Source organism: Apteryx rowi, unplaced genomic scaffold (assembly GCF_003343035.1).
Source record: "Apteryx rowi isolate R43461 unplaced genomic scaffold, aptRow1 scaffold_223, whole genome shotgun sequence".
Taxonomy (NCBI): domain Eukaryota; kingdom Metazoa; phylum Chordata; class Aves; order Apterygiformes; family Apterygidae; genus Apteryx; species Apteryx rowi.
The window spans coordinates 653,117-658,976 of NW_020448564.1; the positions used below are offsets into that span (position 1 = coordinate 653,117).

General features: G+C 49.3%; 1 long non-coding RNA gene across 1 annotated transcript; it reads right to left on the minus strand.

The window, feature by feature from the left end:
• Positions 1–1,131: 1,131 nt before the first annotated feature.
• LOC112965745 lies at positions 1,132–5,096 on the minus strand. The gene is made up of 3 exons (XR_003253374.1): positions 4,477–5,096; positions 3,003–3,275; positions 1,132–1,164 (listed from the first exon to the last, which is right to left on the minus strand). It is a non-coding gene; the product is annotated as an uncharacterized LOC112965745 (long non-coding RNA).
• Between the last annotated feature and the right edge of the window lie 764 nt (positions 5,097–5,860).

A 5,860-nucleotide genomic window follows, 5' to 3' on the forward strand; every position in this document is an offset into this window, starting at 1 on the left:
CTTAAATTGCTTTTATGTTTATTCTCTGCTGTTATAGGTGACCTAGAAAGGAAAAAAATAATTGGGTTGAAATCTGCTCTTCTCCATTTTAAATACAAATCCCTTTTTCCTATCCCTCTTCTTACAGCTCCTGGGCATACAAAGTCTCAGTTTCTTTTTCTCTTGCCTGTTCCCTGAAAAAAACATGTGAAGGATGCAGAAGAACGGTTGAGAAATCTTTTCACCACTTAATTGAAGGTATAGGAAATGCTGAATCCTTAGCAAATCTCTTTTCTGGAAGTAATTATTGAGATAAATACTTGTAAATAAGAACGATCACTATTTTAAACAGTATCTAAATGTTTCCAGATACTCATATTTTATCTCTTTGGTATTTTGATGTTATATTCTTGCTGAATCTTCACTAAAGTCTTCTAAGAAAAGGATAAATAAAAATTCAACTTCTCAGGGAAAGAAGTAATCAAGAGAATAACCTAATCAAGTTGTCTTTATATATAACAAGAGAACATAAATTCTTTTATTACTTTTTTACAAATCATCTTTTCAACAACTGCCATCTTCCTTTTTTCAGTGCTGGCTGCATTTCAGAGGTGGATAAAGTCCAGCATTGTATCATTTGTTAAACACCATGTTTCATACCAAACCACTTAAACATAACATACAACAAAGAGCATCAGCATACACTTTACTGTGGCTTTTCCAAAAGGTAACTCATTTCTATTAGTAATGCAGACACCTAAATAGATAATTTCTGTGCCCTCTGGATAACTGCTGCTTAAAATATCACAGAATCACAGAATCGCTGAGGTTGGAAGGAGATCATCTAGTCCAACCCCCCTGCTCAAGCAGGGTCACCTAGAGCACATTGCACAGGATTGCGTCCAGGCGCGTTCTGAATATCTCCAGAGAAGGAGACTCCACAACCTCTCTGGGCAACCTGTTCCAGTGCTCTGTCACCCTCACAGTGAAAAAGTTTTTCCTCATGTTCAGATGGAATTGTCTGTGTTTCAGTTTGTGCCCGTTGCCTTGCGTCCTGTCGCTGGGCACCACTGAAAAGAGTCTGGCTCCATCCTCTTGACACCCTCCCTTCAGATACTTGTACACATTGATAAGATCTCCTCTCAGCCTTCTCTTCTCTTCTCCAAGCTAAACAGGCCCAGCTATCTGAGGTAGAAAAAAAGACAGCGTTAACACGGAATATTTTTTCAATATAAGTAGCTTTTACGTGACTGACTATTCAGAGTTCATTCAGGTACAATAATTTTAAAAACCTAGTAAGTCTATAAAAGAGGTTATGGCTCTGCTGGAAATAGACGTTAAACCAAGTGTCAGCTCTAAGAAAACTGACTTTCAACTCCCAAATATCAAAGCAGCTCCTAGTGTTTCAACTCTTCACATTTCTGCATTTAGGATTGTCCCAAGCTGGCAGCACTCCCTGTTTGTTTTGAGCAGACTGCTCCTCAACTGCATCTCCGTCACATGCAGTATTATTTGTCTCTTTGGTATTAAAAATATGTTTAATTTTTAAAGAGATTTTTAAAAGGGAGAGGCCAAGCATTTTCACAGCATGAGGAGGAGTGGTCATTAAACTAAGTCACACTAAAGGATCCCTCTCCATCTCCCTCAGGCTGCAGTCAATGTGGGGTTTAGTATGTTAAGGCATTAGCAGGCAGAGCCCCAGCCTATTTATGCAGAAGCCAAAAGGAGCACATCTATGTACTGCAGTGATCCCTTTCCCCTGTGGCTTCAATGGTCTTTCACATCATTTACCCACCACAGAGCAAAGATCTTTCAAAAGTTCTCACCCCAAGAAGTCCAACCTTTCCCAGCACCTGGAAATGCACCACAGCAATAGCGTAACACTGACATCCAGTGGATAAAAATATACAGTTTCACTGGCCAACTTTATCCCATTTTTGGGACAATAACGGTGATAGGCGAGGTGTGAAAAAATAGCAAGAACTATTTTTTTCTTRAGTGTTTGGACTTTTTGAGACCCAGAAAGCAGCCTGAGAGTTGTGATCCCCCCAAATCCACTAGTGAACCTGGGTGGGAACGTCTGAATCTTCCATTATGTCACACAAACCACTACAATCTACTCGCTTGCTACAGTTCACATTTGTTCTGTAGAGCGAAACTACAGGCACAAAAGAGCGTGCTATCTTTTGCTACACTGCTAAATGAAAGTTTCTGGCTGCCTAGGCTTATGCAAAATAACTCTGCACAGCTTCACCCTGCTTTCCATGTACTGCCGTGAGCACAGCTGCAAAAATCCTGAGCAAAGCATATGAGGGAAAAATTTGCAAAAGTATACCAATGAGGGAAACTGGAATTTAAGCAGTCTTTTTTTTTTTTTTTTTTAACTTATGGCAAAGACAAGGTCAGTATCTTGGGCAAATCCTTCTCTCCCAGTGTGCGCAACCTATATTCACTGTATGCTAGTGATTTCTGCTTACACCAAGAAAAATACACATGGGAACAGAAGACAGTCACTTCCTGCTCAGTGAATAAACTCTGAGGAACAGAGGAAACACCTCTACACCCCCAGTTTATACTACTATTTCATGTTGATTTATATTGTGTCTTTTGCATGCTTTAAAGCACTATGATAGCAAATATATGTATCCAGTATGAAGTCTCCTCCATCTTAAGGGGGCTTTTTTCCCCACTGATCAGTGAAAAAATCCAACCACCGTTACTGAATGGGGAAGCCTTCAAAACATTCAAGACTGTTTACTGAGTCATATAGTCTAGATTCACGTGGATTTTGTCTGCTTGTTCCTCTAACAAGATCCTTTCAGTCATTCTATAGCTGAAATACACATACAAAAAATATGGGTCTGGCTTTATTGGGGGGGGGGGAGAACAACACAAAATGGAAGCTGAAATGACTCTATCTTTGCACTGTCACATCATCTCCCATTTCCAACGTGCTTTTTCCATGACAGCAGTATACGTTGGTTTTGCTGTGCTCACAACCATTCCTCCTAGTGATGACTAACTCATTAAAGGCTCTATGGCTCTTCCAAAGCAGACTGTGTTTTCACTGAACACCCAAAGGCCTACTCAGCAGCATGACAGGGTCATCCCATCTCTGTAGTTCTCTGTTCAGCACCAAAATGGTATTTTCAGCTGCTCCAAAATTCTGTTGATCAGGTTGTAACAGAATCTTCCAGACGAGACCAAACAAAAACATTGCACTGGCATGCAGCCCTGGGTGACTTCAGGATGCAACTATCRTTAAGATAACAGCAGTCTTCAAGAATACTGGAGAACTAGAATAAGGAGAATGAGAATGAGCCATTCAGCACATAAATTTGGCACAAGCAAGGATGCCCTCTCTCTCTCCTCTAGCTTACATACCCTCCACATACTTCCACTATTCCATGTACTTCTCTCAGCACTCTCTTTGTATCTGTTCAGAGATTTACACGCTCCTTTGCCCGTGCTCTTTTGCTCTGCCAGTCCTAAGCCCTTCTTTGTCTCTTGTGGCTCCTGCTTACACGTCTCCATGTTTTTCCTTCCCTTTCCGAGATCAAGCAGCACTGCTCCATGCCCGCTCTCAATGCATTCCCAGCCCTGCGCTGCAGCCGTGTTGCACCACACCCCTGCTTTGTGCTCCCTCCAGGGGAGGTGTCCCTGGGCCAGCACCGGCCTTGGTCCCTCACTGCCCCATCTCTGCAGCCCTCCCTCTGGGTCAGCCCACTCAATGGATACCAAAAGCCAGCATTTATTTTTAATACTTAAATTTACAAATGACACTGTAAAATCACTATAAAATCACTTTTCACAGGTTTTCAAGATTGCTATTCACAGCTTCTCCCTGAAAATTAGGAAAGTCATTTTTAGTCCGTACAACCTGCACAACAAAATGACTGTAGATATTCAGGACCGAGCTGTCTGGAGTGCCTCATGGCCTAAAAGCCTCAGACTTTGCTCCAAAGGAAACCGCAGCCGGTTTTCAAAGTATGATGGGCAAAACACTGCTTTATGGAAGTTAATGGCCAAGCTCCTATCAGCCCTTACAAAGTGCAGATTCCATCCGTAAATTTAAAACATGTGGCAGCTGGGTAATCAGGTGAACCCAGATTATTGACTGCTCCAAGGCCGCCTAAAACAGGCCTCAGTAGCTTAAGGCAAACCCAGAGGAAACAAGAGCACCAGCAGGCAAGATATGGACCATAAAAACACCCACACCGTGTCCACTACGCTGTGTTCTTGCATGTGTATGTACAGATGTGGCCAGACGGAGGCACCGAGGGGAAGGGGGAAAGACCGAGGTGCCGCCATGCCAACTCGTGACTGACCCCCCGCGCGCAGCCCTCCCCTCCCCCCGCCACGGGCGCTGCGAAGCCTCGCGGGCCCCGCGGCGCCCTGTCACGTGCGCCCCTGCCCGGGCCACGTGGGGCCGGACACGCAGCGCAGCCCCGACGACCGCCTTCCCCTCCCCGCCCCGCGCCTAAGGACGAGACTGACAATCGAATCAACCAATCAAAGGACGACGGCGATGGCAGCCGCTCTCCTCCCCCAGCCGCCCGCCGCTGCTGTTTCATCCGGCGGGTGACAACTGCGGGCCGTTGCCAGTTGGCTGCGAAGGTGCCTGCCTGCCGCCAATGGCCTCGCGAGCCCCACGACTGACGTCTTCCCTGCCCAATAGAGTTGGCCGTTTCCGGGAGGGCGTTRCCCTGAGGGGAGGGGCGGAGGCACAGAAGTCGTTGCGGACGGTGCGGCGTGTGGCGTTGCTACCGTTTCCCGGCGCGGGGGGGGGCCCTCGCGTCTCCGGGTGGCGATAGCAGGCGCTATATTCGTTAGCGTGTGCGCCCGCCATTCTGTCCCGCCCTTGAGGCTGGCAGATGAAATAGACAGACTTAAGGACAACTGACGTAGCCGCTCCTCCCGCCTCAGCGGAGGAGGGTCCGCGGACGGCGGCGAAAAGGCCGCCAAGCCCCGCAGCTCGGTGGGCGGGACTGCTCACGCGATGTGCTGTGACAGGCACATAAAGTCAGCAATGGTGTGCGGGGGTACAACCTGCCACCCAATCCGCGCTGTGAGAAGGCGGAGCAAGTAGGGGCGGGCAAGTGGGTACCCCATTTAAGGGGCAAATCTTACAGCCAACGGGCAGGAAGGAAGAAGGGGTAGGAGCCAGTGATGCTTGCGAAGTAGGCAATGTCAGCATATGACAGTCAGCAAATGTAACCAATGAGTGTGGGGGCATYGACGAGGCAGCCCAATTAGAGGGGCTGAGAGGCGGGGTCCCTCCTGATAGACAGGGGCCGTGGCTAATGGGCGGAGAGATCCCAGGGGCTCTTCCCAATGGGCAGCGTGCAAGGGCGGAAAGGGGAGAGGAGGGAGAAGACGAGCAGGGGATGTGCCCAATCAGTGCGGGGGTCGGTGCGGCGCCGTCCAATAGGCGGCGCAAGGGGCGGCGCGGGGGAGTGTCTCGGTGTGTTTGGGTTCGTGCTCCTCGGGGGAGGGAGACGGCTGCGAGGAAAGTTTTTTTTTTTTTTTTGAAGGGGGGGGGGGACAGTTATCGCATCTTGTTCGCGTTTGTTTTCTGCGTTCACGTTTCCCCGGCGGGCAGGCGGGCGGAGCCGCCCCCGGCACTGAGAAGAAGGGGGCTCAGCGCACCGCGGCGGCGCCTCAGCGGTGAGTGCGGGACAGGCCCCCCGGGTACCGGAGGGGCGGGCGGGCCGGCCGGCGGGCTCCGGGCCTCCCTCAGCGCTGCCTCAGGGCCCCTCCCGCCGCCTGAGAGGGGCCGTTGGCGCGGTCCGCGCGCCCCCTCCTCCCCCCCCCCGCCGAGCTGCGGTGCCGCCGGGGGGGCGGGGCAGGGCTGCCGGGAGGGGCCCGGCTCGGCGGCGGC